We start from the raw sequence: 25,179 nt of genomic DNA, 5'->3' as shown, positions 1-25,179 counted from the left end.
GGAAGTTAAGAAAGGAAGCTCACAAGGCCCAGATTACACATAAAGCCTGCAGGCAGCTGACAGGCAATTATGTCTAATAAGGTGTTATGAAAACCACAGCACAGCAGGTGCAGCAAGGAGGAAGAGACAGCCCCCTGCTGGGTTTGCATAGAGATCAGAAGGAAAGTTAAGGGATAGGAACTAAAAAAGCACATAAAATATGAAGCGCCAAGGAAACAGGACATCCTTAAAGCGGCCACAACCATTTGTAAAAGGAGAGGTCCCAGGGTTCAAAAATACTAGGATGCTACACTGGCTACCTCTTAATTGTAGATATGTTTTTTGTTGTGTCTCCTAATATTATTCAAGGCTCATTTATTTAGGGCTCCTAACCAATAGTTATGGGACCCAGGTGGCGCTGTGGTTAAACCACTGAGCCTAGGGCTTGCTGATCAGAAGGTCAGCGGTTCGAATCCCTGTGACGGGGTGAGCTCCCGTTGCTTGGTCCCAGCTCCTGCCAACCTAGCAGTTCGAAAGCACGTCAAAATGCAAGTAGATAAATAGGAACCGCTACAGCGGGAAGGTAAACGGCGTTTCCATGTGCTGCTCTGGTTTGCCAGAAGCGGCTTTGTCATGCTGGCCACATGACCTGGAAGCTATACGCCGGCTCCCTCGGCCAATAATGCGAGATGAGCGCGCAACCCCAGAGTCGGTCACGACTGGACCTAATGGTCAGGGGTCCCTTTACCTTTTCCTTTAACCAATAGTTATAGTCTGCCTCCATGGTAGGAGACAGTAATATTTCTGAATACTCCTTTTGAAGAGGAGATAGAGGAGATATGACAACCAGCTTTCCTTCTCCTGCTCCGGAGGGTAGGACTTGGACCAATGGATTCAAGTTGAAAGAAATGAGATTCTGACTAAACATCAGGAAGAACTTCCGGACAGTGAGAGCTGTTTGACAGTGGGAGGTTGTCAAACCTTCCTTGCAGGTTTTTAAGCAGAGGTTTGGTAGCCATCTGTCACAGACACTTTAGTTGAGATGCCTGCATTGCAGGGGGTTGGACTAGATGATCATCGGGGTCCCTTCCAATTCTATGATTCTATGGATATCAGTTGTTCATTTATTTATTTAGGGTTTCACCCATGAGGGCTATGCTCTGCCTCCAAGGCAGGAGGCAGCAATTCTTCTGACTAGTTACTGGAAACCACAGGAGAGGAGAATGTTCTTGTGCTTAGCTCCTGCTTGCCTGCTTTCCCACAGGCATCTGGCTGGCCAGTGTGAGAACTGGGCTAGATGGGCCATTTGCCTGATCCAGCAGTGATTTTCTTATGTTCTTAATTTTTTTGCGGCTTTTTCAGAGAATGGCAGCTGTGGCCATTTTTTCAGTTTCCATGCACTGGCTGTCCATGTAACAATATGGGCCTGTGCTAGAGCCAGCATAGGTGTTTATCTTGCTGTTGCAAGAGCTTGGAAGGAGGTACACAAAAAGCATATCCAAAATGATTTTTGCATGTGCCATTGATAAATAGATGATCATTAGTGAAGTGAGAGCTCCGGGACAGAACAGGAGGTGCCATGCTCAATCCTTGGCAGAGGTGGGGAATATTTTTCAGCATGAAGACTTCATTCCCTTCTGGGGATCACATGCCAATGGTGGGCGGAGCCCAGGGCAAAGGTGGGTGGAGCAATAAATGTGAACATTACCTTCATGCAATAGGCTAGTTTCTACACAGGGCAGTCTCGAGCAGGTCGGGCGCCCTGGCGCTGAGGCGTGGAGATCGCTCTGGCGCCCCTGCCCTCGCAGCGCGTAGTACGGCTTCTGCGCGGCTTTGCTGCGCAACGCCCCGTCTACCAGCCTGGCGCCCTGCGCCACCGGGACTCTACCTAGAGCCGGCCCTGTTTCTACACACAGTCACATTCCCATCTCTTTCCCCTATCCAGCCAAAGCAAGGCCCTGAAAATCCCTGACATGTTCTGGTTTTCGGGTGTAAAAATGGCATCAGGGGGAATTTTGCCGAATTGGATGTATGGCAGCATGATGGAAAAAGCAGCTCCAGAAATCTCAACAACTTTGTGGGTTTTACTTTTTCAAATATGGAAACGCCAGCCAAAGCAAGACTGGTGAGGGGTGTCACCTGGAAAGAGTCCCCAGGGCCAAATAAAGAATCTTGGGAGGCTGCATTTGTCCCTTACCTGGAACTGAGGCTCCCAGTCCCCGAGTTAAAAGCATCAGGTAATGTGCTGGGAAAGATTTCTGTTTGAGGCTGTTATTCACAGAATCATAGAATTGTAGAGTTGGAAGGGACCATGTGAGGGACAGGGGATATCGCGAAGTCCCTCCCCTCCTGAGTTCAAGCCCGTCCCCGAGCAAAGGGGAAAGCAGGGAGAGTTCCGATTCCAGTGGGGAAGCAGGAAGTCGTGTCCGAGGCTCAGGCAAGGTAGAGGAGCCAAGGTCCCAGGTGGGACAGGAAGGGGCAAGCAAGGGGGGAAGACCCATCCCCCCAACTCCAGAATTACGCAGGAAGAGGAGGGGCAAGAGGATGGGTCTGCCAAAGCTTTTGTGTTGGAGAAAGACGCGCCAAAAGCCATTAGGAGGTTCTGAAACCGACTGACAACATCGCTCCGTGTAAATAGCAATGACTTGAGCACTGTAAATACGCAGCACCAATAAAAGAATAAAATGCAGAGCTGCGTAGCGTCGTTACTCTGAAGTAGTCCACTCCGGCCACTGTGACAGCAACCTCCTAATCATTTTTGGGCTACTTTGGAGTTGCCGGGATGAGCGTGTCAGAGGCGGAGAAGTGGCGGCAGATCGCTGAGCAAGCCCAGCTAGAACTGCAACAGCTGTCGCTGCAGGCGCAGGGAGAATTGAAGGCAGCTAAAGAGGAGACTAAGAAGGTCCAGGACGACCGGCTACAACTTGCGGAACAGGTGAGAGAGCTTCAGGAAAAAGAGCAGCATTTAAGGGCGGTGGCGGTAGACCTCCAAAACAAGCTGGATGCAGAGAAAAACAAGGCGGGAGGGGCACCCCAAGTCCAAGTGCTGCCAGGAAGGAGAGCCGGGACCCTAGTAAGCAAGTTCAACGGAGACCCGAAGGAGTTTCAGGGCTTTGAGACTGAGATTGTGTATGCTCTTGAGCTGCACCACGATGAGTTCCCTGATGATGAGCACAGAGTAGCGTTTATTGTGGAGCACCTTACAGGGGCGGCCAGGGAGTGGCTAAGACCGTTAATTGCAACAAGGAATCCTTGCATGAAGAATGTCAAACTGTTTCTAGAAGGTTTGAAAACGATGTATTCGTCCGATAGTCATATGGACCAGACTAAGGAGGAACTTCATAATTTACGCCAAGGAAATATGACAGTTCGCGCGTATTGGGCGAAATTCACCATGCTGGTGCACAGATTGGGGTGGGATCTGGAGTCGGCCCCGATGCAAGCGGCGTTCTACTTGGGGTTGCATGAGGAGGTGAAGGATGAGCTCTCGAGAGGTCCAAAGCCCAGTAATATGGATCAACTGAGCAAAGCGGCTCTGGCGGTGGGGGTGAGGCAGGAATCCAGGTGGAGCGACAAGCAAGCAACGCGCGCAAAGCGGGCTTGGTTCCCACGGTCGCAGGAGAAGCCACTCCCTCAACAACCCTTTCAAGCCACGCCTGGGGCCAGTCAGGACCAGGAACCCATGCAGATTGATAGCGCGCGCGCGCGGGCTTTTCAAACCCCAGCGGCGCCAAGGCGCAAGGAGGGAAGGGGTGGGAATTGCTTTCTCTGCAACTCCCCCCAGCATCTCGTCAGAGACTGCCCACATCGCAGGGAGTGGCAAGGAAAGGCGGGAACGGTTGTGCCCTCCCCCACTGACGCAGCACCACAGCAGGGAAACGGGAAAGCCTGGCTGCAGGAGACAAGGGGCGGCAGCCAGGCACAGTCAGCAGACAACAGCCCCAGCCCACCCACCCGCACAGAGAGGAGCAGAGCCAGCCCACCCCTCCCAGAGCAGGAGTGGTTCTAGAAGTGACGCTCACGCTCCCAAATGGCTATCCCCTGACAGTCCTCGCCTTAATTGACAGTGGGGCGTCAGCGAACTTCTTCTCGAGGAACTTTGCAGAAGAGCACCAGATCCAGCTTCTGCAGCTGGATTTTCCTCTGCACGTGGCAACCATTGACGGCAGAGAGCTGCTGGGAGGGGCCATCACTCATCAAACCCCCCCCATGAGAATGACGGTTGGAAGGCACTCAGAGACACTGGCATTCAACGTCACCACCATCTCAGACCCCCCAATCGTTTTGGGCATGAGCTGGCTGGCGCGCCACGACCCCTCCATAAGTTGGCATCAGAGATGCATCACTTTTGGATCGGACTTTTGCCTGGAACATTGCATGCAGCACCAACCAGGGGAGGGGCCTCCGATAGCCACGGTGGCCACCATGCACGTCAAAGGGGGTGAGGCGATACCCAAACCATACTGGGACCTGCAGGAGGTCTTCAGCGAAGCGGAGTCCGACCACCTGCCCCCACACCGGCCTTTTGACTGCCAGATCAACCTGGTGCCAGGGGCAACTATACCCCCAGCCAAGCTGTACGCCATGTCAGACCAGGAACTGGAGGATCTGCGCGCTTTCATCGACAAGAACCTCAAGCGGGGGTTCATCAGAGAAAGCAAGGCAGCAGGGGGCAGCCCGGTCTTCTGGGTGGACAAGAAAGACACGCAACAGCGCCGTCTTGTGGTGGATTTTAGACGGCTGAATTCGGTGACAGAGCCAGTGGCTTTCCCCATGCCCAGAGTGGATGATCTCCTGACAGCGGCACGCAGGGGCAAGATTTTCACCAAGCTAGACCTGAGGGGGGCGTACAACTTGATCAGGATCCGGGAGGGCGATGAGTGGAAAACCACGATGTTCACGCCTCTGGGCTCTTTTGAATATCTGGTGATGCCCTTCGGGTTGCAAGGGGGCTCAGCATGCTTCCAGGCCTTCATGCACCACGTCCTGGGGTCCCTACTCTTCAGGAAATGCTTGGTCTTTCTGGATGACATCCTTATTTACTCCAACGACCCAGTGCAGCACGTGAAGGACGTCAGGGAGGTGTTACAGCGCCTGAAGGAGAACCACCTGTATGTGAAGCTGGAGAAGTGCAAGTTTCACACCAAGGAGGTGGACTTCCTGGGCTACAAGCTGTCAGACAAGGGGCTAGCGATGGACAAGGACAAGGTGCAGACCATCCTGGACTGGCACAGCCCCAGGACGCGCAAAGATGCCCAACGCCTACTAGGCTTTGCCAACTTCTACAGGAAGTTCATCAAGAACTTCTCTCGAGTTACGGCTCCCATCACTGACTGCCTGAGAGGCAAGCAGAAGTTCAGGTGGACACCAGAGGCGCAAGCAGCGTTCGAAAGCCTCAAGAGGGTGTTCGCCTCAGACCAGAACCTGTTCCACGTGGTTCAGGACGCGCCCCTACGCATTGAGACAGATGCTTCTGATAAGGCTGTGGGCGCCATTTTGTTGCAACTGGACGCCAACAGAGAGTGGAGACCCTGTGCCTTCTTCTCCAGGAAGTTGACCCAGCCCGAGCGAAACTACACAGTTTTCGATCGGGAACTTCTTGCGATCCACGCGGCGTTCCAGCACTGGAGGCACTTCCTGGTGGGCGCCAAGCACCCCATCCAGGTGTGCACAGACCACAAGAACCTGGAGTTCTGGAGAACTGCCAGGGTGCTCAACCAGCGGCAGATACGGTGGGCAGAGTTCTTCTCGAACTTCAACTTCTCCATACACTACATCCCGGGAGAGCAGAATGTCAGGGCGGATGCCCTCTCCCGCAAGCCAGAGTACATGGAGGAGGAGGCGCCACCAGCCCCGAGGCACATTTTCCCCCCGTCGGCATGGTCCTGCGGAGCAGCAGTGGTGAGCGAGGCAGAACTCACAGCACTGACGGCAGCGGATGACTTTGCCAACCGCATCTTCAGAGAACTGAGAGGGGGGAGGGAGCAGGCAAAAGACTTTGCAGAACGCAGAGGGCTGCTTTTCTACAAGGGTGCGCTGTACCTACCCACCACCCAGCTTCGACGTACGGTCCTCAAGCAGATGCACGACAACCCAACAGCGGGGCATTTTGGAAGGGACAAGACCACTCACCTAGTCATGAGACACTTCTGGTGGCCAGGGGTGAGGGAAGATGTTCGAGACTATGTAAGGGGCTGTAACACCTGCCAGCGGGCGAAGGTGGTCAGAGCAGCGCCGCCAGGGTTGCTGGAGCCCTTAGCCACGCCACACAGGCCGTGGGAAGTGGTGTCCATGGACTTCATCACAGATCTGCCTTCGTCCAGGGGTAAGACTGCAGTGTTGGTGGTGGTGGACCTCATGTCCAAAATGTGTCACTTTATACCGTGTGCCAGGGCAGTCTCGGCAGAAGAGACAGCCAAACTGTTTGTTGATCACGTTTTCAGACTGCATGGATTACCTTTAAGGGTTATTTCGGATCGTGGCCGCCAATTTGTTTCCAGGTTCTGGCGGCGGCTCATGAACCTCCTGCAGGTGGAGGTCAGCTTGTCAACGGCTAGACACCCGCAGACCAACGGACAAGCGGAGAGGGTCAACGCCATTCTGCAGCAGTACCTGAGATGCTACGTCAGCCAGCGGCAAACGGACTGGGTGGATCGCCTGCCACTAGCAGAATTTGCCTACAACAATGCAGTGCACGTCTCCACAGGGGTGTCGCCCTTTAAGGCCAATTACGGGCGCGACCTCAGATCTTTCCCAGAGAGGGAGGGGGAGGAGGAGGAGGAGGGCCCGCAGGCTGAGGATTGGGCAAAGGAACTGGAGACGGTGCACCAGCAGCTCAGAGAACACTTGGAGAGGGCCAAGGAAGCGTACAAAAAGGGGGCAGATCGCCACAGGCGACAAGGGGAGGTCATCAGGGTGGGGGACAAGGTGTGGTTGTCCTCGGAGGGCCTTCCCACCAGAGGGAGGTGCAAAAAGCTGGCACCCAAATGGCTGGGCCCCTTCACGGTCACGCAACAGGTCAACCCGGTGGCATACAGGCTGGCACTGCCAGAGGACATGAGGGTGCATCCAGTGTTTCATAGATCGCTGCTGTCGCCGTACAGGGAAAGCAGCAGGCTCCGAGACAGCGAACAAACCCCCGAGGGAGGGGGGGAGAGGGAAGGCAGGGAGCAACTCAATGAGGCCACGGCCATCCTGGATTCAAGGTGGGGGGTGGGGGGCCTGGAGTACCTCATGGCATGGGAGGATGCTCCACCGTCCCAGAATGAATGGGTCCCCGCCACTCAGATACAGGAGGAATTCTTGGTGGAAGAATTTCACGCCCTCTTTCCCCACAGACCCAAGCCCTGGCACATGGAAAGGGAGGGGGAGGAGGAGGAGGCACGGGAGAACAGCTCACCATGGCGCTGGGAAGCGGAGTTTGAGGAACCAGAGGATGAGGTATGGGTGTCGCCAAGATCCACCCAGTCAGAGGAAGGAGCAGATTGGCAAAACATTTTTACCCCCACCAGCTCTGACGCCACGGACTTTTTGGGATTCCCGTCCTCCCAGGCGGAAGGGGGGGGGCTCGCAGGACTGGGGGGAGGTGTTCACACCAACGGGCTCGGAGAGCACCGAGTTTTTAGGCTTCCAGTCGTCACCGACACCTGGGGGGGGGGCCTGGGGAGGGGTGAAGGAGAGCTTGGGAGGGGGGTGGATGTGAGGGACAGGGGATATCGCGAAGTCCCTCCCCTCCTGAGTTCAAGCCCGTCCCCGAGCAAAGGGGAAAGCAGGGAGAGTTCCGATTCCAGTGGGGAAGCAGGAAGTCGTGTCCGAGGCTCAGGCAAGGTAGAGGAGCCAAGGTCCCAGGTGGGACAGGAAGGGGCAAGCAAGGGGGGAAGACCCATCCCCCCAACTCCAGAATTACGCAGGAAGAGGAGGGGCAAGAGGATGGGTCTGCCAAAGCTTTTGTGTTGGAGAAAGACGCGCCAAAAGCCATTAGGAGGTTCTGAAACCGACTGACAACATCGCTCCGTGTAAATAGCAATGACTTGAGCACTGTAAATACGCAGCACCAATAAAAGAATAAAATGCAGAGCTGCGTAGCGTCGTTACTCTGAAGTAGTCCACTCCGGCCACTGTGACAGACCACAAAGGTCATCTAGTCACAAGCATTTGTACAAAGCTCATCTGTTTCCCCCCAGTTCATAACTGGTGCGTGAAGGCTGATTTTGCAGCATGCACGAGTGTTATTATCACATCTCTCCACCTGGAATTTTAGCATAATTAGCTTACTGACTATTGAAGGGACAGTGGATGCTCTGTAACACCATAGCTTGGACATTCCCTTGGTCTATCTGTTCACATAATCAAGGGTGCAGGATGTTCTAGCGACGTAGCAGGGGACAACTTAAGTAGGACACTTAAAGGAATAGGACTTGATGGAATGGTTTAGACAGGAAAGCAGTTACATCAGAGAAGATGTTTAGCATTGCTAAACCATCACTAAACTTCTTCATGTAATACTTGAGGAAGTAAATCATCATCACTCAAAAATCATTACATGGAAACAAACAGCATTAATCTCAGGACGGAAAACACTGCTAACTAGAAATTGGTGTGATATTTAATAGCGCCATCTGGTGACCCCTCCTCAGTATTACAAAGCAATGAATCATAATATGCTACGGTAAGTACCTTGTCTTGTGGCTAGTTCAGGGACCTTGGTAGCCATTGGGCTCAGATGCCTGTGTTGGGATGCCTGTGTTAACATTTAGCCTGTGGATGTTTAAATGTCCTTTGGAAGGCATCCACCCCCAGTGCTTCCTGCAGTAGTTTAAAAGCTGAGTCATGTATGTTATAGTGGTTGCACACAACTGCTAAATGTGGGGTAACATGAACATAGTGTTACCAAGGTTGTGCACCACCCCCAATCTCTGCCAAGTGGTAGCAGAGCTCCAGGGAGATCCAGGCACTTACCCTGGGTTCTTGTTTCCATTGGGAGTCAAGATGCCACAGAGACTTTCGTGTCTTTAAGAAATATGGTGTATTAATACATATTTACAACCTGGGTGCAGTTGGAGGAACTGCAGAGTTTACAGCATTTGCCTCTCAAGAGGATCTCGTCCTTCAGTATTGCATTCAGAAGCTCTCTATGCACCGTCTCTGTGCTTCTGCTCCAGTGTCAGGGACCAGCAGGACGCTGACGAATGTGGCTGGTACAGGAGAAATGGGACTAGAGTCTGATTTGGGAGAAGGAGTCAGAGATTTGTGGTGACCTGTACCAGGAGGCAACAGTCAGAGGCAGGGGGTGCTACAGAGCTGGAGGGTGGAGCACAGGATGGGTCAGAAAAAGAGGAGGAAGAGAAGCCAAGGACTGGGTGCTTCCTCACCCTCTCCTGCACCATTGCCTCCCAGAACCAGGAGGAGAGTGTTTATGCTGTTGATAGATAGGGCCATAATTATTACACTGTAGAATTTATTGCATGGTTATCTATAGGGTTTGAACTATTGACAGTTTTGTTGGTTATGGACCATTTGTCATGTTTTTAAATTGTTCTGGTTTTTGTTTAAGCTACCTTGAGACCTCTGGTATAAGATAACTGGGAAGTTAAATAAATAAATAAATAAATAAATAAATAAATAAATTACTCACGTACATCCATAGCTAAACTGGATTTATTGAGATACGAAAATAGAAAAAATGATGTTGTTGTTTGATGGTCTGGCCATCAGGAGTGTCTGGTTTTAGAGATTTGTTAATGACTTGTTCCCCCTGCGTGTTCATATAGAATTAGTTTTTTACATGGAGCAAAAAATTCATAACTGTGTATTCATAAACAGCATCTTCCTCAGAAAATCACTAATAATGTAACATTTAAATCCTCAGGGTTGAAAAAGAAAAAAGTCACCAGCTATGTACATGCGACACAATTATACATAAATTAACCAGTAATTCAAAGCATGTTTGGAGAAAAATATATAAAGTCCCTGCAGCTAGGAGAATTATGTTATCTTCACCGCTCTTCTGAGATGACTAAGCTGTCACATTTCTTTGCTACACACTTTTATCTCAGCCTCGCAAGTGCCATGCTAATAAGTGGGCGAGTTCAGCAGCTAATATGGCACAGGCAGCTGGCATGAGAGTAAAGAAAAATGCTGTAAGCCATGAATACATTATATCACGCAACTATCATTACCAAATGGGAGTTCAGAGGGAGGTGGGTTGCCTCAGAGGGTACTGGAGTATACTTCAAACAGAGCCTGTTTTGGAATTATTCAAACATATTTTTTCCAAAAAAATTAATTGTATTTGATTTTTTTTTAATGATACATTATTTTAAATACATTTTAAAAATACATTATCTCAAGTGGGGCCTGCAAAAAAGTGTTAATGGTGAGAAGCACTCCCTGCTCAGGGTTCTATTTCCATCGCTACATTCTGCTCCAGGGGCAGTGAGGTGTAATAGTTAGAGTGTTGGACAAGGACCAGGGAGACCAGAGTTCGAATCCCTGCTCAGCCATAAAGCTCGGTGGGTGTAGGCGCTGACTCCTAGGGGATAAGGCGCCTCAAAGGTATTTTTTGAGGGGGGCTGGAGTGGGGAAGCTTGTAAGGAAGCATGGGGCAGATGAGCCTCCTCACATCTCTGCAGCCCAACTGGCATCCCAGAGCAAAAAGGGAAGGGGACAAAAAGAAACGAAGGGCATATGGCTGGCTGTCTCACTCATCCCCCCCCCCCCAACTCTGGCTGTTCCTTAAGTGGTACAAATCAGGAAGTCCATGCAGCTTCTTTCCCAGTACCAGCTCGCCACCGCCACCTCTGGCCTCTGTGCGCAATTGCAGCCACTTTTTCTGCACCTTTCTCTCAGCTCTGCAAAATAGTTTCCAGCCCCAGAAGGGCTCAGTGAAAGCACCCATGTAAAAACATTTTGCTTTCCGCAGATAAATCACAAGATATGGAAAGGGAAAAACAGGTGCCAGTACTGTGTACCATTGAGTACCGCCAGAAAAAAGCACTGATCTTCTCACTCAACTGATGTGTTAGTCTTTGGTCTCTTCTCGTGCATCCTTCAGCTTATACACATATTATTTTATTCACATGATGAGGGAGAAGACAACTTCATTCAGAGCATAAATTCTGATTCAGTGATATGTGTGTGTGTGAGAGAGAGAGAGGCAGAGAGAGAGAGAATATGAGGGAACACTGAACTGCAGGCCTGGCCCTGTTGTGAGGCACACAGAATCTCTTATCACAGAGCGTGAATTGGAAGAGATGGCCAAATGAATGCACCCCATGCTGCTTGCCTGAGTCCCTGTAACTGCCCAGCCGCTTCTGCCTGCCGCTGCACCAGCCCCTGCCATCTGCAGCCTCTTGCCCAGACACTCCACCTGCTGGGTATATTTCACAGTGATGCCAGCTGCCTGTTAGGACTGCAGGGAGCTTTCCTGATGAGTTTCTTTATCTCTCTCATTTTAAGTGCAGCAGCCACATCTGCTAAGTCTGCAAATGCTGCAAGGTTTTGCCAAAGCCTTGAGAGGTTTTACTGGCAGGTTTGGGGAAGTCTTGTGAGTCTTGGAGCAACTTCTGTATGCCGCAGTGGCATCTGTGGTAAGTAGCTGCTGGCAGTGTAGCAGGGCACAAGGTGGCAGAGTGTGTGGGGTGACACTGCTACTGCTCTGTCTCAGGTGGAGAAATGAACCTGCTGAACTGCAGTTGTGTTGGAAGTAGCCAGGTGTTATTTCCTACTTAGTTCACTGCAGGAAACTGGAAAATTGCAATACTGTGGAGATCACAAACTGATCTCCTTTGGGAGGCATTCATCAAATTCAGGGATGGTGAGAACACCAGCTAGAGTCTAAAGATGTGTATAACACAACATCAGGGCTGTGTTGGTTTTTGAATGCCCAACATGGTGGATTTCTACATATCTGGTAGAAATTGAAATTGAAATCAACTCATAATTTTTGGTTAAAGATTTCCTGAGCTATCCCTGCAATTTAAACTTGGTTTGATATTGTTTCAATTATGTTTGTATGCAGTCTTGGAAGGGCTTTGCATAAATAATTAAATAAAATTTGACAATATAATGTTTACACCACAGCCTTTCCTTTTAAATGACCCAGGAGGTCAAATAAAGAGCTGTTTGTGGGATAGAACCAGGGATGATGGGAATTATAATTCAAAAATATCTGAAGGTCCACAGCTTCCCTGTCCTGGCAACTAATTGGAAGATGGCTGATCCCCCTCTCTCCTTTTCCCACATCCTGGTATTAACCTTAAAGACATTGCTTCATAGAATCATAGAGTTGGAAGAGACCACAAGGGCCATCCAGTCCAACCCCCTGCCAAGCAGGAAACACCATCAAAGCATTCCTGACATATGGCTGTCAAGCCTCTGCTTAAAGACCTCCAAAGACGGAGACTCCACCACACTCCTTGGCAGCAAATTCCACTGTCGAACAGCTCTTACTGTCAGGAAGTTCTTCCTAATGTTTAGGTGGAATCTTCTTTCTTGTAGTTTGGATCCATTGCTCCGTGTCCGCTTCTCTGGAGCAGCAGAAAACAACCTTTTCCCCCCTCTATATGACATCCTTTTATATATTTGAACATGGCTATCATATCACCCCTTAACCTTCTCTTCTCCAGGCTAAACATACCCAGCTCCCTAAGCCGTTCCTCTTAAGGCATCGTTTCCAGGCCTTTGACCATTTTGGTTGCCCTCCTCTGGACACGTTCCAGCTTTTCAATATCCTTCTTGAACTGTGGTGCCCAGAACTGGACACAGTACTCCAGGTGAGGTCTACCCAGAGCAGAATACAGTGGTACTATTACTTACCTTGATCTAGATGCTATACTCCTATTGTTGCAGCCCAGAATTGCATCATTTCACTTTTCACAAACATTTGCATGCATATTTGTTTGTTTTTTAATGTCTTAATTGCTAAATTGCTATGAAGCACTACAGATACTCTGCTTGGACTCAAAATTGCTTTATTTAGATCCTGTTTTGCCTTATAGAAGTCGCAAATCTCCTTGAAGCACCCTGCACCAATTTTTCATGATTTGTCCAAATCCAACCAGTGCCAGATTTACGTATAAGCTAAACAAGCTATAGCTTAGGGCTCCACTCTCTTGGGGACCCCCAGAAATTTTAAAGGAAAAAAAACCCCTGGGTGTACATTTCCAAAATATAAGATAAAAAACAAATAAAATAAAACCTACATACATTTAGAGCTTAATAATTATTTCACTATTAATATACTTATTCTTAATTGTATTTAACTATTTACTTCTTAATTGTATTTCAGTTCAACAATTACTTTGATAAAATACATATTTTGTTATATGCAAATGGCTTTAGATACCTATTAGGGATTACAATATAGCATATACTGTATTCAACACAAAAAACAGCAACAATTTGTTGTTGACAAAGGACAGTTGGACATATAAAAGACTACCTTCAGTAGTTTAGGGCAGTGTTTCTCAACCAGTGTGCCTCCAGATGTTTTGGGACTACAACTCCCATCATTCCTGACCACTGGTCTTGCTAGCTAGGGATGATGGGAGTTGTAGTCCCAAAACATCTGGAGGCACACTGGTTGAGAAACACTGGTTTAGGGCCTCATCAAACCCAAATCCGGCCCTGAATCCAACACACAATTCTAGTTCAAAGTACTCCTCTGCAGTCTGTGAAGTGATGGGCTGATCACAGTATGAAGCCTTAAGTACTCATGTGCATGAATTTATGAGTGTGTCCTTGATAAGTAGGAACATTTGTAGCATATCTTACCAGGAATTTCCAAGCAACCAAACCAGTGATATTATCCCCTAAAATAATTTCTAGCTTATGTTCAGTAGTGGATTTTTATCTAATTGCAGATCACATATTTAATTATAGAGAGGGATCTGACAGGGGTTGATACTGCTCTTACCACTTCTCTCAGCTTTGAAATTATTATTATTTAAATCTTTGCATATTTTCAATGAGAGTTCACTTTTCCTCTTCTTTCTTCTGTTATCTACCACATTAATTTTTTTCCTAGGGCTGGAATATCAAGCGTGGCAACAATACTTTGCACCTAGTTTTGCATCACAGATTAATATCGCTAATCACAATCATGTCACTCCTGACTAATTGCCATCAAGGAAACATCCTTGACAAAGGATTGTGTCAAGTTATTTTCCTCTTAAAAAACGGGCTCATGGCAACTGAATAACACACCTGTTCCATTATTGATGTTTGTAACATTATTTACCTTTTAAAGTGTGGCCTAAATCTGTCTGCTGCAATTCAGAGCAAGGCAACCTGCCAATGAAAATGAGTTTGTTTACTTGGGTGTGTGTGTGTGTGTGTGTGTGTGAGAGAGAGAGAGAGAGAGAGAGAGAGAGAGAGAGAGAGAGAGAGGGAGGATTGCCACTGGGAGTGCAGAACAGAAGGGAAGCACATCCCAGCCTCCACTGTTGCCCTGGGGACCAAGGGTGTCCTGGGAGGCTGCACCTCCTGCCTCCCTGAAGGAGCAGAATGGGAAGGGGGAGAGAAGCAGCCTGGCCCATCCATTAGCCAAGAAGGAGCTTTGCTTCTCTTCTTCCTGCCAGAAAGAACACTCGTCTCAAGCTGCTAGACACCGTGGGACTGCAAAGCAGAAGTGACTTGTGGTGAAGTGAGTTGGCCTTCTAATACTAGTGTTGCTTCAGCAGGGCTGGCCCATCCACAAGGCAGACTGAGACAGGTGGCGGAATGCAAGGGACACCTCTGCAGGTGCCCACCACCTCACCATGGGAGAAGCAAGAAGTGGTGGTGGAGGCTTCTAGGTTCTGGCAAGATCTTGCGGAGGCCTTGTGTGCAGCCTTCCTGAGACCCCAGCAAAATCACACAAAGCCTCTGTGCGATTGGACACAGGGCTCTCACACAATCTTGCGTGGCTCTCGCGAGATCTCACAGGATCTTGGGAGCTGCAGCTGCGCAACCCCAGTAAGTGGGGTGGGGGTGGCACCCCAAGGGTGGGTGGTACCTTCCCATTTCAGCTCAGGTGGTGAAATGCAACAGGCCACCCTTGGCTTCAGTTTACCTGTCTGCACAGCAGCCCTGACACTGCTGCCACCCTGCCCTGCCCCACCCCAGGAAAGTAGCAACAATGCTGGTTTTTGGAAGTTGCCACATATGCTACCACTGAGCATCGCAGGCAACGGAAGGAAAGCCCACTCTGGCCCTATCCATCAGCCTGAGGACTAAAGGTTGTGCTGTGTGTGTTTGAAGGTTTCCTGGGTTTGGGGTATCATTTCAACCTGTTGCAAGCCACCTTGAGAATAATTCAGGAGCAGCTGGCATGGTGCTGTGTGCTCACCCCCTTGACGCTGGTGCTTACCAGGCAGGGCAGGACAGCAGCGAGGTCAGGGATGCACAACCACATCCGATGGAGGGCCAGATTGGCTGCCAGTATGCGGGCACATCCCTGAACTCAGCAATGCCCTGCCCTACCCTGATGGATGGCAGCAGTGCTACTGTCAGTCGAGGGGCAATGTGGTAAATCTCCAATTGGAAATCAATAAAGGAGCACTCCCCACCAAATGGGATTGGCATAGGGAGGCAGGAATAAATGGAGGTTGTAGCTTCAACTGGCTGCCTTCCATATTACCGGTATGTTTAACTATGTAGTATGAGAGAGAGTTAGTAGATGGTTAAAGAAGGCTCTAGTCCTCTTGCTGAGGGGCTTGGTGGGCGATTGCCGAAAGTCTTGGAGGGTCTGTTGTAGCAATTGTAAAGTACTGTGCTAGATGCAGACCTCATATCCTTCACAGTTCAAGCATATTTCCCTCCTCAAAGAATTCTGGGCATTGTAGCTAACTCCTCAGAATTACAGTTAACTTGCCACTGAGGTTTGGGGAGGTTTTGATAAGCCTTTGGGTGATCCCTTCATGCCATTGCCTTTGCCAGAGCTAGTGTGTTTCAGCAACTGCAAACACACACACACACACACACACACACACACACACACACACACAAAATGAGTTCTGTGACAGTGGCACCTTGAAGAAGATCAGACTTTTCCATGGCATCTCTTTAGGTGGAGCAGAAATCAGACTTTGTCAGGTGCATGACTCTCTCTCCTCAGCTGGTAAATACTATCTGCCAACAACAGACGATAACACTTCACACTCCTTCTCAGATTCGTATGCCACGAAATCAATTTACCTCATAATAAATCTGTAGCTCTTTAACAAGGTGCCACAAAACTCTCGCACTTGCTTCTGTGCATGTTGGTTCCCTGCTGCCAACCATCTCCCCTCTCCCCCCCCCGCCAATGAAATATTTGAGGGGGTCAGCCAGCCCCCCAAAGTTGAGGGACATTGTCATTCAAATGGTGCGTGTGCGCCATGTCATGCACCTGGGCTTACCTGCCCACCGGTCTTTTATTCAAGTTGGCACCCCTGCTCCCCTCGCCTTAGGCCCAAACAGGAACATAGGAAGCTGCTTTATACCTAAGCCAGACCTTAGTGCTGCCTACACGGACTGGCAGCAACTCTCCAGGGCTTCATACAGGGGGCATTCCCAGCCTTCTCTGCGATGCCTGGAGTTAGATCTGGGCCCTTCTGCACACCAAGCAGATGCTCTGAGCTGCCGCTCTTCCCCGCTGGCCTAGGGCGGAGTGTGTGGACGGCGAGAGTCTGCAGGGGGCGGGCCGGGGAGATGTCAGTGCCAGGGCCCAGGCTGGAGGGAAGCGGCGGCGGCGGCGGTTGCTGGGCGGAGCCAGCCAGGCCGGCGTGAGGCAGCACATTTCTCTCCGCGGCGGCGGCAGCAACAGCAACAGCACCGCCAGATCTCACGCCGCGAAGCAGCAGCAGCAGCTTCATCATCATCATCATCTCCCCGGGCAGCTGGAGCCGCCCGGGACGCAGCCTGCCTCTCCAGCATCTCGCCTTCCTCGGGGGAAGGCTGCACGTCCAGGCTAGGATTACCGTGCCAAGGTAAAATGCTGAGCGGGTGCGCGCGGGTCTCTGTGGGTGGTGATGCCAGGCGCTCTCCTGCCCTTCAAGCGACGGGGGGAAAGATGCAGCTAGATCCCACCCCCGTCCCCTCCCTCCGGGCTGCAGAAGACCTCTCGGCTTCTCCCGTGCAACCCGAGACTTCCCCTCCATCGGCAGGTCTGGGCTTCAATCTAGTTCCAGGAGCATCAGCTGGCAAGGGCTTGGTGGGCAGGAGTTATTAGAGTATTGCGGGGTTTATATTTTATTTTCTCTCTCGATAGGAGCAGATTGCAAAATATAGTAGTGTGAATTTTAATTCCCAGGGGCGCATCCAAGTCTTTAGGAGGCAAATATGTCACCCGAGGGTTGAGGCATCCTTAGGTGGGTCTTATTCTGCTGGGATGCAGCCTATACTGGCGGGAGGGACTCGGGACAAGATGGCTATTCTAATTCCCCCCGCGGGAAAAAGAGGATTTTATCGGATTTGTCACTGCTTTGAAACGTGCAGTGCCTCAGCTTCACAGCAAAAAGAAAAAAGAAGAAAAAAGCCTCCATATTTTTGTGCGTTTCCCAAAACCAAATACCTGCTGTGCTGCTGAGAGAGGAAAATGGAAGTGCTGCTATTTTGGGAACGCCTTGGTTTGGCTCGGTACTGAAGGGGTTAAAGCAACCAGGAAATTAAAATACTGTACACTGTATAGGCACTGGGTGGGGAGGGGGAGAGGGGAGAGAAAACACCCCCAAACAAGTCAGATGGGTGACCCACCAAGTAAGCAGGATGCAACAACAATAATATAATAAATTGATAATAAATTCCAAAGAAGATGTATCTGTGAGTGAGAGGCCATTTTTTCCATTAGCACGTTTCCCAGTGCAAGTCTATACATATCTACTTCTGATTCCTTCTCTTGGGAGTAAAACCCATTAAGTCCAATGGATTTTTCTTCCAGGGATAGCATTACAGCCTTGGTCATGGATAATGTTTTTAGCTTCTTAGAAGCACAAAGCTTTTAACTTAACAAGCTAACGTAAAATCCCATTTAACCATTAGAATCCTATTCAAATGTTTGTCTCTTGGATCATACATTCTAAGCTTGGAAAAGAGCAACGCTTTGTGTGTCTGCTTGGAAGTAAGCCCGAGTAGAATTTCCTCCCAAGGCCAACATGACACCTGTCTAGGATTCAAAAAATACAGTTAGGGTGATGGAGACCATTTGAGGCATTTAAATGTTATCCTGTGGCCTCCCCTTCCAGAAAAAAAAAATATCTGGAAAGAACAGGACTTATGGCCTTTAGCATTTAATTTGGTGGGAAGAATTGAATTAGGTACATCTTGTCTAATCTCAGTAACCTCATGAGAGAAGAAACTGTATTCAGGAAAGTTCTCTTTTCTGTTAAGGCAGGGGTGGGAAACGTTGCTGAACTATAACTCCCATCACCCCATGACCATTGGCCATGCTGCCTGGGGCGGACAGGAGTCCAGCGATAGAGGGTCAGGCTAGCTCACCAATATTATGGACATAAAAATTCGACCCCTCAAGTCATGCAACTATCCTTCGTTTGCACAGTCATTCTTCTTACTGGCCTCACTGCACTGCTTTGACTACATGTCAGGATCCATATTGCATATACTTAGAGTTGCATAGCTATAGATCTATAGTAACATTAAAATATGCAGTTTTAATCCTGGTACTTTAAAATCTGCTACTCCTTTGATTCTGGGCTTGTGTGTATTTTATGGCTTATAGCAAGGATGAGAAACCTTTATTGGTTTGGGTGGGAGGCCGATTTGTATCTCCCCCCCTACCCCTGTGGGCCAACTTTAAGAGGTGGGTGGGACAATCCATCAGTCAATCATCTGGCATCAGAGTGACATCAAATGATTGACAGGTGTCAAAGCACAGTGTTTTCCAAATGGGCAACAACCAGCTGGGTGTCAGGCGCTTTGGAAATGCAGTGCAAGGGTTGTTGCAAGCTGTATAGTGCAAGCCACCCTGGTGCCTAATTGAGGGATGGGTTGGAAGTTTTATCTTTGAAAAAGTAGCAAACTCAGTCTCGAGGGTGGATCACTATGTAGCCAAAATGGCATGATCCACTTGCAAAAGGATCTGGCTTGCGGAAGTCCAAGGTTTGCAGAAGTACAAAATAAGCACACACAAAACAAAGGGGAAGAGCATTTGTTCTGCATGCAGAAGACCCAGGTTCAATCCCTGGCATTTCCAAGGTAGCACTGAGAGACAGCCTTGTCGGAAAGCCTGGAGAGCTGCTGCCAGCCAGAGTAGGCAATACTGAGCTAGATGAACCAATGGTCTGACTTGTTTCCTAACCCCTAAGGGGGGAGGCAGACACACAAAGTGGTCCATGATAGCAAAAGACTGACTTTTGGCAGTGATAAGAGCATGTGTGTGTGTGAGAGAGAATGGAATGGAGTATCCTGGACAAGGGCATGGCTGGCTGGAATCCTGAACAGGCGCACTCTACATTGTTTTGGTGTAGGTCTCATTTGTGTTATTCTAGTAGACCTCCTGGAAACATGGAAAGCCTCTGGATTTAGGGCAAATTTGGCTATTGATCCTCAAAGAGTGAAAGCAGGCCGGGGAAAGCTGTAGAGTAGAGCTCTGGCCCCCACTCTCTGGAGCTGGTTTTAGGTAGCAGTGGCCTTTACCTGGCCTTGGGGTACCAGAGGATCAGGTAACATTAATGCAAAGAGGCCATGCACATACCGTAGCAACACTCCCATCTAAGCCTTAAAACTGCTTGAGGGTTATGCAGTTGCATGTGGTTCCTGTGATAAACACTGGTTTATTTTGATCAACTAAAAGCTTTTTACGCTTGAGGACCTGATGAAACATGTGCCAGGAGTGCAGCAAAGCAGGATAAATTGGGCCAAATGCACAAGCATTGTGCTTGCTCATGCTAAGACCTAATGAGCCAGAAATCCTTGCTTGTTGTTATGTGCGTGCACTGCCATTGCCTTCTTTGAAACATAGAGGCAGCAACTGTATTCTTGGTTATAGAACTGTCCTTTAAGAACTAGTTAGGGCCAGTCTTGCAGGTTGATTACTGTTGTTCACATCCATCTGCCTCGGAAGACAATGGAGAAGTGCACCTTTGTGGTGGGGTCAAATTATTGGAAGGTTGCAGCACCTGCTGTGGCTGTGGAGACCAATGTGGGAGAGATGTTTTGTTGCAGCTGGGGCAGATGAAGGCGTCTGGCCGTGCTGCTACAGATGCACCATGGTTTCTTTTTTCTGTGCTCCGCCGAGCGGTCATTCCTCTGGTCACTGCTATGGATGCATGACCTGACTGTCTGTCTCTAGCCACTGTGGTCATCTGCAAAGGATTCCCGCATAATGGGGTTGCCAGCCTTCATGTTATGTTTGCAGACATCTTTATAAAAAGAGTTGGTCTGCCAATGGGTCTGGTGCCTGAAGCCAACTGCTTGTCCTTTAGGATCCTGCCATCTTCCATTCTGTGGATGTGACCAAGTCAGGTCGATTGCTGGGTGCCTAAAAGCAGTGCTGGGGAACCTGTGCCTCCCATATGCTGTTAGACTCCAACTCTCATCAGTCCCAGGCAGCATGTCCAATGGTCAGGAATAATGGGGAGGTACTGGGCTACATCCCAATTTGCATAAAATTTGCATTTATATGAGAATCTGGGAAATTAAGATAAGGAGTGGATCTGATCTCATCAGCATTGTGCCTTGCAGTGCATTCAGTTGCCCTACAAGCAAAGTTTTGTTTTAAAAACAATTATTTAAGTTTTAAAAAGGAGGGGAAGGAGTAGGAGTTGTGAGGCCGGCCACAAAATGCATGGGTCTCAAATCGTTCACCCCCACAACAAAACCCTGCAGTCAAGGCATCATTTGATAGTAGAAATTACAGTGTGATTATGCGAATTAGCCTGAGGAATCGCTTAATTTGGTTCCGCTTTGTCCTCTTCTCAATTAAAATTAAGAAAAACTAGACTGTCTCAAGCTGCATAAGTTACTTGAAAACGGAAAGTGGTCTTGAATATCTGATTAAACTAAAACGGTGGTGCTCTGTAGGTGAACAGTGCATAACCGTGGATCAAATAGTCAGCTGCATGACAAACCATGGCTGAGCATTCTGCTCCAGACACATGGGAATAGAAATAGGAATGGGGGTCACACACAAGTTGAAGGGTTGCAGCAGCTTGTTCCTGTACACACTTGTTGCACTAAACCATGGTTTAGCATGACATATTAGCATTACTATTTATTAAATTTATATAAAATATGTATTTATAAATTTATATATATTGTTAACTCAGCTGCTGTCTGCACGGGAAATGTTATGCAAGGAACATATTATGCAAGTCTCCTTTTCAGAAATCTCCTAAAGGTAAAGGGACCTCTGACCATTAGGTCCAGTCGTGACCGACTCTGGGGTTGCGGCACTCATCTTGTGTTATTGGCCGAGGGAGCCGGCGTATAGCTTCCAGGCCATGTGGCCAGCATGACAAAGCAGCTTCTGGAGAACCAGAGCAGCACACGGAAACGCCGTTTATCTTCCCGCTGTAGCGGTACCTATTTATCTACTTGCATTTTGATGTGCTTTCGAACTGCTAGGTTGGCAGGAGCTGGGACCGAGCAATGGGAGCTCACCCCGTCGCAGGGATTCGAACCACCGACCTTCTGATCAGCAAGCCCTAGGCTCAGTGGTTTAACCCACAGCAAGTCTCCATTTCAGAAATCTCCTACTCAGTAACAATTCCCTATTATGAATTGCATGCTGAGGCCTCAATAATTTTTTGCACATTTTACATCATAAAATCAATGGGATAGATCAGTTTCAGAAAACCATTATCTCCACTTGATGTGCTTGTCTTAGATAATAGTTGCTGGAACAATATTTAAAGTTCTGATTGCTCCTGCTAGTGACAATAATGACAGTGACTTCAACATGACAACAATTAATAAGTCTATGGTGCAAATTTAGGTTGTAATCCTGTGCACACTTGCTTTGGAGTGAGGCCCATTGAACATAGGCACTTACTGTACTTAAAAAGTTTGCTTTGTAAAGATCAGCAGTGTTCATACTGAATCCCAGCATGCCATCAGATCATAACTGCCAATTTTTCTTGTTACATGATGTTGCACATTTCCACTTCTACTTCTGTGTAATGTTGTTTCAGATCTTTCAGATAATATGTTGCTTAGTTCTGGAACCATAAAATGAATTTCCCTGAAGCATGAGAATATACCTTTCCATATGATCATCTCTGTAGCTAGAAAACATGGGAGGCTATCTTGATTAACCTGCAGAAGATTTGATGAACACACTATGGACTTTAATTGATCTGTACAATTTGGGTGATGGAACAATATTTAATCTCAGTTAGACTATTGCTAAATTTTGACGACATCACAACACTGTGTTGTGTATGTTCATTTCAGTTCCTGGACAGAGGAGGCTACAGAATCTTGAGATACAGTGTGTCCCTAAGTCAAGGCTGGTTGCTTGCTATAATTTCTACTTTCCCTTTTGCTGGGTCCAACTGTTGCTCTCATGCAGTTTTTTTATAGTTTTTTTTTGTTCTTAAGTCAGAAACTTCACAGTATAAAACCATAAACAGCAAACTGTTCCTCAGCAAAATAACATCATTTCCCCCCCCCCCCTTGGTTACAATGACAATAGAATATACTTTTCCAGCCCCTTATTGCTGACACCAAGAACTGCAGATTATAATGAAGACCCCACAAGTACTGCCCTATAAATGAAACCCAATCTTCATAATGTCTGTTTATGACCTTGCTTGCTAAGAATATTTCCAGGGGCAGGGTCTTGAGATTTTTATATAGTGTAGGAAATAAAATTATCCCATACAGTGAAATACAATTCTGGTTTCACTAGCCGCATGATCACAAATATCTGATGAATCAGCTGCTTTGTTACTGTTGGTTTCTAACGCTTATTATACCAATAACAGTCTATGGACATCTCTACAGGACTTTCCCAGTTTTTTTTGATTACGAAAAGCCTAACTGCAGCCAACGTAAAGCATACAAGCTCTTTGGATCTTCCTTTTGTAATGTCTTCTTCAAACACAATAAGTAGTTTGGGAGTTTTCCTAATCATTTGTCCTACAATTCTAGATATTTATCATAGTACTGTACTCCATTCCAATACCGCTCTGCCTGTGGCCATTGCTCCCAAAAGTGTGCATCAGTTCCTCCCCCCCCCCACATCCTTTCCAACAATTTGGGGAGACAGACTTAGCTGTACATAGTTCCATCTGTGCAACATTTCCACAGCATTCTTCCAATTGTATGCTGACCACAGATCTCACTGGCTTTCTGCTGCTTTGGGGTTATTTCTTCTCCCAAATCCTTTCCCCAAATTATCTTGGTGCCCATTACTGTTTCCACTAACATCAAGCATATTCAATTTGCCGTTTGTTCTAAAACCTTTCTTGCCAACAGCCTAGTTTTAACACCCATGATCCTAAAACATGGAAATACATTCCACTTAAAGCAGTGTGACAAAGGTTCCATGTCATTTTTTGGGGTGGGGAGAGGAGCGGATTAGAATGCCAGTAGTCAGCTTTATGGGATATGGGTGGCGCTGTGGGTTAAACCACTGAGCCTAGGGCTTGCCGATCGGAAGGTCGGGGATTGGAACCCCCCGTGACAGGGTGAGCTCCCGTTGCTCGGTCCCAGCTCCTGCCAACCTAGCAGTTCGAAAGCACGTCAAAGTGCAAGTAGATAAATAGGTACCGCTACAGCGGGAAGGTAAATGGCGTTTCCGTGTGCTGCTCTGGTTCGCCAAAAGCAGCTTAGTCATGCTGGCCACATGACCCGGAAGCTGTACGCCGGCTCCCTCAGCCAGTAAAGCGAGATGAGCGCCACAACCCCAGAGTCGTTCGCGACTGGACTTAACGGTCAGGGGCCCTTTAGCTTTTTTAGTCAGCTTTATGCTTTCCTTTGCATCGTTTCCCCTATCTAACATTGTAACTGATTTTATTTAGATAGCATCCATTTAAAAACATATTTACAAGATATAACCTGAGAAGTACATGCAAGAAGGGGATGGGTTTTCCTAACTTCCACCTTCCTAGAATGTTTTCTGTGTCTCTGTTAACAAAGCCTGCATTGAACAGACAGACGATGCATTCAGTTTTCCCATAGTGGGCATGCATTGTACATTTAGGCCATCACTGCAGGGATCAATGAGGTTACCAGGTCAGTTGTTAACTGGGACAACTATGAAACTGTTATTGATTTTCTAAACTGCAACATCTGCAATTTTTGCATTGCCTAAACAAGGTAAAGAGAAAGATAGGTAGCATTATGAGTTGTGAATTACGGTATCTATGGAATCTTTATACACTAATAGCAAACTCATTTTTTGAGTCTGAATCCCTTTTCTGGTCAAAATGGCACTACCCAAACAGAAGAAGGAAGTAACAGGATTTTTGGGCGGTGGGGACGACGACCCCCTGCAGAGATATATAACATCCTTAGAAAAAACAAACGAAGAGAGTGCACTCTGCAATGGCCTATTGAGGACTGAATATGTCCAGAGGCATGGCATGCTTACTTTTGGTTGGGGGCAAGGAGGCTAATGGATTTCCATGGAGATAGTGAATAGAATGGAGTATACTGGAAAAGGGCATGGCATGCTGGCTGGAACCATGAACAGGGATATGGCACAGTGCAGCATTTTGTTGCAGGTCCCACTATGGCTGCATTCATAGAATTGTGGAATTGTAGAGTTGGAAGGTACCCTGAGGGTCATCTAGTCCAACCCCCTGCAATGCAGGAATCTTAACTAGATCATATATGACAGATGGCCATCTACAACCTCCTAAGGGAGTCTGCTTTACTATCGTACAGCTCTTACAAGTTCTTCCTGATGTTTAGTTGGAATCTCCTGTCCTGTAACTTGAATCCATTGGTTCAAATCCTCTCCTCCAGAGCAGGAGAAAACAAGCTTGCTCCATCATCCATGTGGCAGACCTTTAGATATTTGGCAATCACATCTCCTCTCAGTCTCCTGTTTTCCAGACTAAACATACCCAGCTCCTTCTGCTGTTCCTCATAAGGCTTAGTTTCCAGACCCTTGATCATCTTGGTTGCCCTCCTCTGCACTTGTTCCATCTTGTCAATATCCTTCTTAAACTGTGGCACCTGGAACTGGACATAGTACTCCAGGCATTTATTGCATTGGTTTAACTGGGTTTTTTGTTTTTAATTAAGAAACTTCACAGTATAAAACTATAGACA

The 25,179-nt window shown here is 48.1% G+C and overlaps 1 protein-coding gene across 9 annotated transcripts in view; it reads left to right on the top strand.

Moving 5' to 3' along the window:
• Window positions 1-25,179, top strand: part of DYNC1I1 (dynein cytoplasmic 1 intermediate chain 1) — a 249,924-nt gene that overhangs the window by 37,843 nt on the left and 186,902 nt on the right. For 4 of the 9 annotated variants that reach the window (XM_088653906.1, XM_088653901.1, XM_088653905.1 and 1 more), the window contains exon 1: window positions 16,744-16,928. The exons of the other annotated variants lie outside the window; for them this stretch is intronic. The gene's annotated coding sequence lies outside the window, so the exon portion shown is untranslated. Of the gene's footprint in view, window positions 1-16,743; window positions 16,929-25,179 lie in introns of those variants that run through there. 9 annotated transcript variants of the gene reach the window in all.

The sequence above is a fragment of the Zootoca vivipara genome, chromosome 11 (genome assembly GCF_965207765.1).
Source record: "Zootoca vivipara chromosome 11, rZooViv2.hap1.1, whole genome shotgun sequence".
NCBI lineage: Eukaryota > Metazoa > Chordata > Lepidosauria > Squamata > Lacertidae > Zootoca > Zootoca vivipara.
This window is presented reverse-complemented; position numbering and strand designations above follow the sequence as displayed.